This window comes from Camelus ferus, chromosome 15 (genome assembly GCF_009834535.1).
Source record: "Camelus ferus isolate YT-003-E chromosome 15, BCGSAC_Cfer_1.0, whole genome shotgun sequence".
Classification (NCBI taxonomy): Eukaryota; Metazoa; Chordata; class Mammalia; order Artiodactyla; family Camelidae; genus Camelus; species Camelus ferus.
The window spans coordinates 20,162,196-20,174,355 of NC_045710.1; the positions used below are offsets into that span (position 1 = coordinate 20,162,196).

General features: G+C 40.4%; 1 protein-coding gene across 1 annotated transcript in view; it reads left to right on the forward strand.

The window, feature by feature from the left end:
• CLIP4 (CAP-Gly domain containing linker protein family member 4) overlaps positions 1-12,160 on the forward strand; it is a 100,203-nt gene that overhangs the window by 17,819 nt on the left and 70,224 nt on the right. The gene's annotated exons all lie outside the window — the stretch shown is intronic.

Here is a 12,160-nt window from a genome sequence, read left to right on the forward strand (position 1 = left end):
TAATTCTGTTCAGACGCCTGCCATGTGAAACCTAGAGAAATGAGCTCTAATTGCAAAAGGCTCTGAAAGAGACACATTGGTGGAGGAGAAGTGAGGGCTCGCTGAATGCAGGCCCTGGCAGAGAAGTGACCTTCACAGGTTAATAAGGGCAGATCAGCTGAGTGTGCTCTCCAGCCTGCTGTTATCCGGGAGACCCCCAAACACGCAACAGATGGGGGTTGAAGTGACACATTGTTGTTTGTGTGGCATGTAAGAATACCGCAACTCTAGATCTGGAGAATGTCTTTAAATAAGACAGGGAATAAAGAAGGGGAGGTGGCTTTCCTTTACACTAGAAAAGAGAGTTAGGTCACAGGGAGGTGTGGAGGGGAAAGCAGAAAAACTCACCTCCATGTAAAGCTCAAGGCCGGTCAGCATGGACCGCAGGGGCCCAGGGAGGTAATGCTCTCACAGGGAGAGGATTTTTATTGAACCTTTCTCGTAGGAAAATAAGCTAAAACTGGGCAGCAGAGAGCCATTAGGAGTAGAACGTAAGGGGAAAGTGTATTTTCCAAGCACAGCTTCTACTCAGTCTGAGTCTGGTGCTCCTGCCCACGGCTAAGGTAGCAACTGCCCATTTAAAAACTCCTTTGAAACTTCTTTGCTGTCAGTGCAGTCTAGAGCAGGGGTTTGGAGTAGGGAGCCTTGGGTTTAAATACTGACTCCGCCTCCTTTTAGTTGGGGGGACTTCCACGAGTTAGTTAAGTTCCCTGAGGCAGAACTCATCTTTGAAATGGGGATATTGGTACCTACTTCAGGGAGCTGTTGTGAGGATTCAGTCAATTAACACTAGGTAAGTGCTTGGCGCAGTGCCTGGCAAGTGGTAGGTACTGAAAAAAAATCCTTATTCCTTTCCCCCTGGCATCTTAGCCACTTATAACAATAAAAGTCATAAGAAAAATTCATTAGTTTTGTCCAGGACCAAGCCCTAATCATTTCCTAAATTGTCTGGAAATAACAGCCTACTGGTTGGCTTAGAGCCCTAGATTGGGTTTTTGCTCTTCTGGGTCTGTGCATTCTGTTCACAAAAAACTGCTACCTCAGGGTTTTTCTAAGGTCTCATTGTGTCATTTCTCTGCTCTTAAACATGCAACAATTCCCACTAACTGCAAGTGGAAGAGGGGCTTTTGTTTAACCATTTCTCATTTTGGGCTATTTAGCTTGTTGGCAATTTTTCATTTTACTAATAGGAAAAATATTGCACTGAGCATCTAAGTGAAGTTGCTGAAAATGGGTTGTGTTCTGGCTTTATAGTTTTCATTTTCTCTTACCGAGTCGCCACCAGCCAAGAAGAATAACCCTGTGGGTTTTAGGGCTTAGGGATCCATCCTCTGCTGGGAGCAAGCTGGAGACTGGTGACCAGGGCTGTGCGGAGCCTGGTGCCTATCGCAGCCCGATGCCCCAGAGTGCATAATTAATCAAGTTCTCTGATCTGTTTATTTGAAACGGGACTCCTGGGAAACACCAAGCTGACTCAGTGCCTGGCGGGGAACTGCGTTAGGCATCAAAAAGTTGTTTCATTTGTCACAGGGCTGAGCTAGGCCAGTAAACAAGCATGCCATGTGGAAAGATCTTCCATCTAACAGGATGCAAAGCTCATCTGAAGAGTTCTTTGTGTAAGTTCTTCTCCTTTTGGGATTTGGGCCCCTGCTTGAATCATCTTTGTGAAAATTTTTGATCGAAGTGGATAAAATTATTTCCAAACCAATGATCAAAATAAAAGTATTGCCTGGAGGATCAGCTGTCAGATAGCTCTGCGCCTTCTGGACTGGTTTTCTTGACTATTCCAAATAATTTAGGGAGCTCTTTATTCTTGCCTCTCATTTTTCATTAAGACTCACTTTTATTTTCTTTTCATATTGGTGTTGCTTCAGATTTTTTTAAAAAGAGAAGAATTGCTTTGAGTGGGAATGTAAAATGACCCAACTACTTTGGAAAACTGTTTAACAGTTACACATACCCCCATCTTCTGACCCATCAATTGTACTCTTAAGGATTTACCCAAGAGTATGGAGTGTGTAGGTCCACAAAAGGGACTGGTGCAAGAATATTCATATTAGCTTTATTCATAACAGACTCAGATTGGAAACAATCCAAATTTTCTGTCAGTAGGGACATAAATAAATTTGGCATGGTTGTCCAGTGAAACACAATTCCCTGCTCTAGATGTGAGATGAACAGGCAACAGGCAAGCAACTTCTGTGGTGAGTTGGCAGGGAAAGCGAGCTAATGGTTGTGTTCCGGGCACTGTGTTAGGCATTTTGCATGTATCATTTCCCTAGCTTGCCTCCCCTGCTTTGTTGTGGAGAACCATTAACCATCATTAAAAAATGAGTCAGGCTACTGTTAAGTAGCTTAGAGCAATCCATCCAGAGTTGCTCATGCGATAGGCAATTCTATCAGAAACCAGGGCGTGACATCAGGTATCTGCTCTAAATGGCTCCTGATTTGATGATCATATTAGAAACCCCTGTTTGTTTTCACCCATTCTTGTTATGTCTTATTGTCTGAATCAGGAGTCACACAGGCATCTCATTGTACCTCTAGAGGTTGACTGCTTAACTTAACTAAAAATTTCATCTCTACTATGTATCTTATTTTTGGCATCAAAGTATCTTAAATGTGCTTTCCAAATTTGGCAAAAATTTATCCAGTTTTGTGTGTGTGTTCTTAGAAGTTCTTGGTTGGGTGTGTGTTCTTAGAAGTTCTTGGTTGGGTTGCTATCTGAAACAGCTCTCCTCCAAGTGGTGACTCAGGGATCCAGGCTCTTCCATTTTGAAATGTTGACAGCTTCAATACATGACTTCCAAGGTAGAAAGGGAAGAGACTACGGGGAAGGCATACTTGATACTCAACTTTTTTGCTCAGAGTTGACACATTCATCATTTCTACTCACATTTGAATGTCCAGGACTTGTCACATGGCCTCACTGGGATGCAAAAGGGCTGGGAAATGTAATTGATCCAGCAACATCTCTATACCCCAATTTTTGTGGCCCAATGGTCTCCTCTGCCACATCCATGTTTCCAGATGAGAAAACTGAGGTTGAAAAGTTTAGATAATTTGCTCAAGTCACATAACTAGCATGTAGCTGGTCTGGGATTGGAACCCTTGTCTGACTCCAAAGCCTGTGTTTTACTTCCTACATTTTGGGGGATAAGATAGCTGTATTTCAAGCTTCTCTTGGGCCTGGCAGTCCAACTCATTTTGGACTCTTCAGTCGCTTGTTCAGCTCTGGCCTCACCAGGAGGGGGGCTGCAGGAATCCATGAGAATGTGCTAAATGCCACTGAATTGTATACTCTACAGTGGTAAAATGGTAAATATTATGTTATGTGCATTTTTCCACAATAAAAGATCAATATGTGCAATGTAAACATTTAGAAAATACAGATAAGCTCAAAGGGAAATAAAAATGAATGTTTACCTATCTATCCATCTATCCTGTTTCAGTAAATAAAGACAGATTCTTGCTATACCTACAATTTGGAACTTAGTTTTTCTCTTACTATGACATAAGTTTATATTCATATCACCAAAATTCTTTATAGCATTTTTAATGGCCACATTATATTCCATTGAATAGAGGAATGATAGTTTCTTTGACAGACTCTTATCATTAAACATTTAGGTTACCTCTATTTAAATAATACTGAAATGTCCTTGTAGGTCAATCTTTGCTCACATTTGTGATCATTTTCTCAGGATAAATTCTAAGATGTGGAATTGCTTAGCCAAAGAATATAAATTCTAAAAAACATTAATTGACTTTATTTTTTTGACCAGTTTTAAATTTATTTAAAAACTGAGCAGAGAGTTCCCATATACTCCCCCCACCCACCACTCAGTCTCCCCTATTATTAGCCTCTCACATTAGTGTGGTACATTTATTGCAATTAATGAACCAATATTGATACATGATTATAAGCTAAAGTCCATACTTTATTCAGATGCCCTTAGTTGTTACCTAGTGTCATTTTTCTGTTTTCAGGGTCCCGTCCAGAACACCATGTGATGTTTTGTCATCATGACTTCTTAGGCTCCTCTTGGCTGTGACAGTTTCTCAGACTTGCATCATTTTTGATGACCTTGACAGTTTTGAGAAGTCCTGGTCATATTGCAGGATGTCCCTCAGCTGAGTTTTGTGTCATGTTTTCCTCATTTGATTGGTGTTATGGGTTTTCGAGAGGAGGATGGCAGAGGTAATGTGCTATTTTTATTGCGTCATATCAAGAGTGCACGCTGTCCTTATGATTTATAGCTGCTGGTGTTGACCTTGTCGATGGTCGTGACGTGATGCTGACCTGGCTGATGCAGTGTGTGTCAGGGTGCTGGAATGTAAAGTTATGCCCCCAACTTTCCCTGCTCTTTGGAGGTACTCTGAGCAGCCACTTAGGGAGGGGGGAGTCATGCTCCCCCTGCATAGAAAGATTTTTAAGGCTTTTAGTACAAATTGTGAAACTATTCTCCAGAAATATTATACCAGTTTACATTCTCAGCAGCAGTGTGAATACATATCCACTTTACTGCAAATTTGCCAGCATTGGATATTATCCTTTAAAAAAATCTACAGATTTTAAAGAGAAAAATCGCATCTCATTTTAATTTGTAATTATGTGTTTATTGGAGAGTTTGTTGTATATTTTAAACATTGTGTACTTTGTCGGCCATTTGCATACTTTAATTCAGGGATTACTTGTACATTCTTTGTTTATTTTTTAAAAATGAGGTACTTATCTTCGTTTTGTTGATTTTTAGGATATTAACATTTTGACTGGTCATATGTGTTGCCATGTGGTCAGTATTTTTCTTTTTGCCTTTTAATTTTGTTTATGGTACTTTTTTTTGGAGGAGAGACGTTTTCATTTCATTTGATCAACTCTGTCTTTATAATTTCTGTCTGTGTTGTCATGTTTAGAAATGTGAAATTTATACCTTGTAAAATCCCTAGACAAATTTATATTCCAGAAGTTATTATTATTATTTTGGGGAAAGTTACTATTTTTTAAAGTTGAGTTCCCATGAAATGGGAGGGCATGGCTTGACTAGGTTGAGCTGTGTCTCTGAAGCAGCTAACCAGTGGATTCCAACAGTTAAAAATTACCTCCCGATCTAGGTATGGGAAAGAGATTGAGGAGAAGCCACAGGGTTATGTGTGCGTGTGGGACTCTCTGTGCCCCACCTCTGATTTCAAGGCCTCATCTGGAGGGTCCTGAGAGAAGAGGTGTTTATGCCCCTTTCCTGGACCACAGCCTGAGACTGGGGAGAGAGCAAGCTAGCAAGCCTTGGGGAGAAGTGCCTTGTGTCATCTTGATGTGGTAGAAATGGTGGCATAGCGTGTCCAGGTTCAAGAGGAAGGGAGACTTGCCCAGTCCAGTCTCCCACAGGTCAGGGTGGCATAAGAGGACACCTACAATGTCCTGAAGGCTTCCATGTAGAGAAAATTTAGCTGAGAAAGTGAGAGCCAGGGGCTTGGCCCAGGATGAGGTGTGAGAACCAGGTGAGGACGGAGCTGCCTTCTCAGTAGAGAGAATGAATGGGAACCACCTTATGTCCCACAGACCACCCAAGGGAGCATGTGTTATCTGCTGTACCCACAGCCAGACAGCACAGGTTAAGACTAAGAAGTGGGCTCCTAGGATAAGCCCTTGAGAGCTGAGATCAGCTCCAGGGAAGAGAAGCTGGGGGAGGAGAATAAAAGGGAAAAAAAACCTGACTGTGACTGAATTATCAACTTGAATTGACTAAGAAATGACTGAATTTGAATGAGTTTATCAGAGAGTGACTAGACTAAATTTTCTCTGCTTTAAGGGAGAATGGAGGCTCAAGGCAGAAATTATACTCAAATATTGGAGAATAGAGAAAATTACGTTTTTGGACACGAGTCAGTGACTGAAATCTGTACTGGCTCCGATAACCACAGGCAGCCAGGTGTCAGTAAAATCTCAAGAACAGCACAGGATCATTACGGGCCGCTCTTCCAAGTTATCTCCTGATCTGTGGCTGCAGCTCAGAAGGTCAACACAATGTCTTATCATCAGAAATCATGACAAAATCCATTCAAATGTTTGTTCAAAATGTTCTCTTTATATCAAAAAACAGAGCTAATGCTTGTTGGTGAAAGAGGTACATTTTTTTGAGTTCTGAGCAGGTCCAGTCCAGACGACACGCTGCAGTTATAACCGGGGGAAGATAGGAAGTTCCTGGTTGTTCTGGGCATCTTCTGTTTGTCCCCTCCAGACCTACTGCCAAGCCTCTTCCCCCTTCTCAGTGCCCTGTGGGGAGAGGGCCCTAGGGCTCCCGCCCCCAGGAGGCATTGGCAGGAACTTGGAGGGAGGGAGAAGAGTGAGTCGAGGTTTTGATCTTCCCATCTCCCTTTGGGAGAGTCTCTTCAGCTCCCCAGGCATTGTCTTTGCTATGAAGTGACGGGCCAGGCCCCATTAACGATTCCAAGTCCTCTGCCATTGCTACCGGCAGCCTAAGAGGTAGGTTAAGGGTCATAGCTAAAGGTCTCTGGCCCTTTAAGTCTGGTATCCATAGCACCACAGGCAATGCCATTGTTGTGTATTTGCTGCCTGTGGGGAGGCAGGCTGGTGCACTCGAGGAGGATCCACCACAGGGAGGCAAGTCAAAGCCTGCAACCACCACCCAGGCTTTGTCTAATTGGGATCTGCATATGGGCCCAAGGGAACCCATTATGAAAACACCTATCTCCATACCCTCTCAACCAACACTCTAAACAGTTTGTGCTCCTGCTGAGTAAGACTCATGAGAAATTGAAAAAAAAAAAAAACTTTTTCTAGGTGATATTGAGAAGACCCTGGCATGATTTGGGTAAGTTTTCATTCATCATAAAATGAATCTTGTGCCCATCTAGACCTCGTGAAATCTCACTTCTGCTAAGGCACAGGTGAGCACCCTGGACAAAGCATATTGTTATTTTAGACAAATTAACATGGGTTTCAATAATTGGACATATACTGTGAGGCAATTTAGACATGTTTTACAGAAATGCATCCTTTCCTACATAACAGCATCAAAAAGTCAAAAGGTCAGTTCAGTGCTAAAAACCTGAATGGAATATTTAAAAAGCTTCACAATTCACCTTCCCTCCCACCCTTTTACAATTGATAAAGCAGTATTGCTACAGTATTATTAACTAAAGTCCATAGTTTACATTAGAGTTCATTCTTTGTGTTGTACAGTCTATGGATTTTGAAAAATGCATGTCACGTGTTCACCATTACAGTATCATAAAGGATAATTTCACTGTGCTTAAAAATCCCCATCTTCATCTGTTTTTCCTTCCCCACCTCCCTCCCCAGCTCCTGGCAACCAGTGATGCTTTTACTATCTCCAGTTTTGCCTTTTCCAGAATGTCATATAGTTGGAATCATATAGTATGTAGCCTTTTCAGACTGGCTTCTTTCACTTAAAAATATGTATCTTATCATGTATAACTGAAAAATTGTGCTCTACACTGGAATTTGACACAACATTGTAAAATGACTATAACTCAAAATAAAATGTTAAAAAAATATATATATCTTAAATTTCCCCCAAGTCTTTTCATGGCTTGATAGCTCATTAATTTTTATTGTTGAATAATATTGCATTGTATAGATGTACCACCATTTATTTACCCATTCACCTACTGAAGGATGTCTTAATTGTTTCCAGTGTTTGGTAGCAATGACTAAAGCTGCTATAAACATTTATATGCATGTTTTGTGTGGACATGAGTTTTCAAATCACTTGGGTAAGCACATAGGAGTGAGATTGCTGGATCATGTGGTAAGACTATACTTAGCTTTGTAAGAAACTGCCAAACTGTGTTCCAGAGTGGCTGTACCATTTTCCAATCTCACTAGCAATGAATGAGAGTTCCAGTTGTACCAAATTCTTGCCAGAATTGGATTTTAGTCATTCTAATCTGTTTGTAGAGGTGTCTCGTTGCTGTTTTAATTTACCATTCTCTAATAGATCACAATGTTGAGCATCTTTTTATGTGCTTACTTACCACCTGTACATATGCTTTATTTGGTCAGAGCTTTTCAGGTATTTTGCCCATTTTTCTAGTTGAGTTGATTTCTCATTGGTGAGATTTAGGAGTTCTTGTATATTTGGGGTACAAGTCCTTCATCAGATATGTGTTTTGCAAAAATTTTCTCCCAGTCTGTAGATGCCTTTTCATTCATTTAACAGGGTCTTTTGCAGAGCAGAAGATTTTAATTCTAATGGACTCCAATTTGTTAATTTTTTCGTTCATGGATTGTGTATTTGATGTTGTAGTTATTACCAAACTCAAGGTTATCTAGATTTTCTCTTATGTTATTATCTTCTAGAAATATTACAGTTTTGCTTGTTACATTTATGTTTATGATCCATTTGGAGTTAATTTTTGTGAGAGGTGTAAAGTCTGTGTCTAGATTTATTGTTTTGCGCGTGGATGTCCAGCTGTTCTGGCACCATTTGTTGAAAGCACTATCCTTTTTACATTGAATTGCTTTTGTTCCTTTTTCAATGATTGGTTGACCATATTTGTATGGGTATATTTTTGGGCTCTCTATTCTGTTCCATTGATCTGTTTGTCTTTTCTTTTGCCAATACCACATTGTCTTGATTACTGTAACTTAATGGTAAGTCTTTATGTTGAGTTCTGTCATGGTGACTTTGCTCTTCTTCAATATTCTGTTGATTATTCTGGGCCTTTTGCCTTTCCATGTAAACTTTAGAATCAGGTTGTTCATATTCTCAAAATAATTTACTGAGATTTTGATTGGGATTGCATTGAATGTATAGATCAAGTTGGGACGAACTGACATCTTAGTAATATTGAGTCATCCTATCCATGAATGTAGAATATCTATTTATTTAGATCTTCTTTCTTTCATCATTGAAAGAGAGGAAGGAACTCAGAATTTGGAGAAATATTAAATTAAACATTTCTAAATTAATAGACTTTATTTTTGAAGAACAGTTTTAGGTTTATGGAAAATTGAGCAGACAGTACAGGGAATTCCTTTAAGCCTCCTGACACCCTCACACTTTCCCCTATTGTTAACATCTTGCATTAGCGTGATACATTTGTTACTGCTTTCATTTTTAAAGTTTAATACAGAAAGCAGGTATTAAGTGCTTTTAGGCAGGCAAAAGAAATGTTTCCTGTCCTCATGGAATTTACAAAGTCACTGGAAAAGGCTGGACAAAATGCCTCCAAAGTGAACAACTAATACAAAATAATTTACAATTGGGCTTTAAAGTGTGTCCTTCCTTAGCAAAAGGGAGAAATTACAAGAGATTAGGAATAGTAGTTTGGAGTAGTTAGGGAGCCAGCTCTCCATGGAAGAGGAGAGATGCAGGAAGACTCTGGAAGGGCAGTAGGATTTGGAGAGGTGGAAGTAGACTGGAGGCAAAGTGAATGCGAAGAAATGGCACACACAAGGATGCAGAGGGTAATGTGGAGGGCAGTGGGGGGGGGGCTTTATCACATCTGGCAGAGGTGGGAAGTGACCTTGAAGAATGTCAGCGTGAGCATTCAGGACCTGATATAGTGCTTAGAGTTGCATTTCTAAGCAGATCCTTTGAGTCTGGTTCTTTTAGGATCATTGGTTTTTGGTTTCACATATACCTCAAGGCAGATATTCTGAGACATTTGCTTCTTTGAATCAGACTTATAGGCTCATGCCAGGGAATGTTTCTAAAGAGAAGCACTGCTCTTCTGGGGAAAAGCTACCAAATGCGGCTGTAGCTTTTTCATTTGCTACAAGAGTAGAATTTCATGTACACATATCAGGAAGAAAGCAACTTGCTTGGGAGGTCAAAAATAGTGACACTGGACCCCAAGGGAAGTTTCCCTGTGTGCCCCAGGCCCCTCACTGCCTGGCTGCATTGAACTTACTCTCTTTGAAGGGCTCTGTCATTTCTGGTGGGCAGGAGAATTCCATAGGGTCCCCGAGGTAAGAGGAAAGCAAAGAAGGAAACGTATGAATCCCTTAGCTTTAATCTCTTCTTACTACTTAGGGAAGAGCAAAGAGGGCATTAAATGCCCTATTTTTCTTTCTTTCTTTCTTTCTTTCTTTTTTTTTTCCTCTTGATCCAAGTTAACTTACCTCAAGAGGCCTCTCTAGAGTTACATGTAATTGCTTATTCAGGTCACCAGTAATAACACTGCTGGGATTCAAAAAAGTTTTCATAGTGAAAGTCCATATTCACTTTCAGAACTTTAGTCCCTGCCTTCCCTGCAGACATTGCCTTTCTTCATAATATCTCTCTGCATCCAATCCTTTCTTCCCTCCATTCCTGCCGCCACCGGCTGAGTTCAGGCCACCCATCTGACTACAAGGACAGCCATATACTTGATCTCCTTGGCTTTATAGTCCCTCTCAAAGTGACTTGGCTTCAAAACATTGAATCCATTGTTTTCCTTCATAAAATCTCATTCATCTTTTCTGTGAAGCATCTCTTTCTTTTGATTCCTACCTTATCTCAGGACCCTAGCACCTCACCTCTAACTCTCCCATGCATTCTGCATCAGATCTAGGCTCTTGACCCTGGGTCTAAACGGGTTCACTCTAAAAATTTACAGGACCATCCTATGCATTTTTCCTGCCTTTGGTCCACTGCCATTGGTGTTAACCCCTCTGCCTGGCATTATTTTTCTTTCCTCTTCCTGTAAAGAACAATTTAAGTTCTACCTCCTCTATATAGGGTTGCCATTTTAAACAAATAAAATACCCAGATATCCAGTTAAATTTGATTTTCAGATAACAATTTAAAAACTACAGTACATACTTATACTAAAAAATAACTTGTTGTTTATCTGAAATTCAAATTGAGTTGGGCAACCTGTACTTTATCTGTTGACTCTACCACTATGTAACCTTTTCTTAATGATCTAATTATCTTGTGTCCCATTTTTTAGTTCCAAAAACATCTAATTCAGTCTTTCATTATATGCTATCTTGTATTATTGATTATATGTACAGAATTAACACTTATTGATCAATTATTCAATATTAGGCACTGTGCTTAGTTCTTTTTATACAAAAGCTTATTGAATTCTTAGAAGAAATATGGGATAAAGTAGGTGCTGCTCTGATATCCATTTTATAAATGAGGAAACTGAGTCTTTGAGAGGTTATTTTATTTGTTCAGGGTCCCAAAGCTAATAAAACTTGATCTTTCATCTGTCTTACGGTGATCAACTTGTTTTAAAACTGAAAGTGCCATATCCAGGAACCCTCTTGGTTCCAAGCAAACCTCATATGTCTGACTTCAAAGCCTGGGATTCTATCCTGCTTCCAGCTTTTTGAGAGTTTTAATTTTTCACTCCCTCTAGTTAGGGTATAAGTTCCCTAAGGGCAGGGCAGTATCTAACGGTATTTATGATACTTAGAATTACTTAGTACATGAGTGACTAATGAGGAGCAGGAACTGTCTTCACAGGCCACACCTCTTTTCTTGGGTCTCTTTGGACTGCAGAAGCTGAGGATTGTGTGGACCAGTGTGCATGGGGGTAACCAATCTCAGATGCAGCTGAGACCTGAGCACGGCCAGTAGCCTTTGCAATAGAGGCACACAGTGTCCTTGATGTGTCTGGCCATTGCTTGCAAAGATGCTAGGCTATTGCTACTAGCAACAATGCCTCCAAAGTGGTGAAAATGAAGCTCTTTAGTAGGTATGTGGTGCCTCACTTGACAAGCTGAACCTTGAGTGGTTCTCCGCTTTGAAGTCTGAGTTAGGGCATGGGTGAGGCTGGAGAAACAGAAACCATGGTGCCAAGAGGAGTAGAGCACCATAGGTGGGCAGCAAGCACATCAGCACCTTGGTGGATGGACAGCACCCAAGGAAGCTGAGTGGCTGGTGTGTGTATTTTTTTTTTTTTTTTTTTTTGGTTTTGTTTTTGCTGAAACTGTGCTTTTGTGCAATGGGCACATATCCAAAAGATTAATATATTATTACATTATTATATGTTATATAATAACCAAGTGGTTAAAATGATGACATACAGGTGTTACTGTTATGCTGCAGAGCGGTTGATGGGGTGTGATAGGAAAGGCAGAAACAGTAGGTTTCTATCCCCTAAGTGGATCTGCATAACTTGTTTCAACTTCACTTTG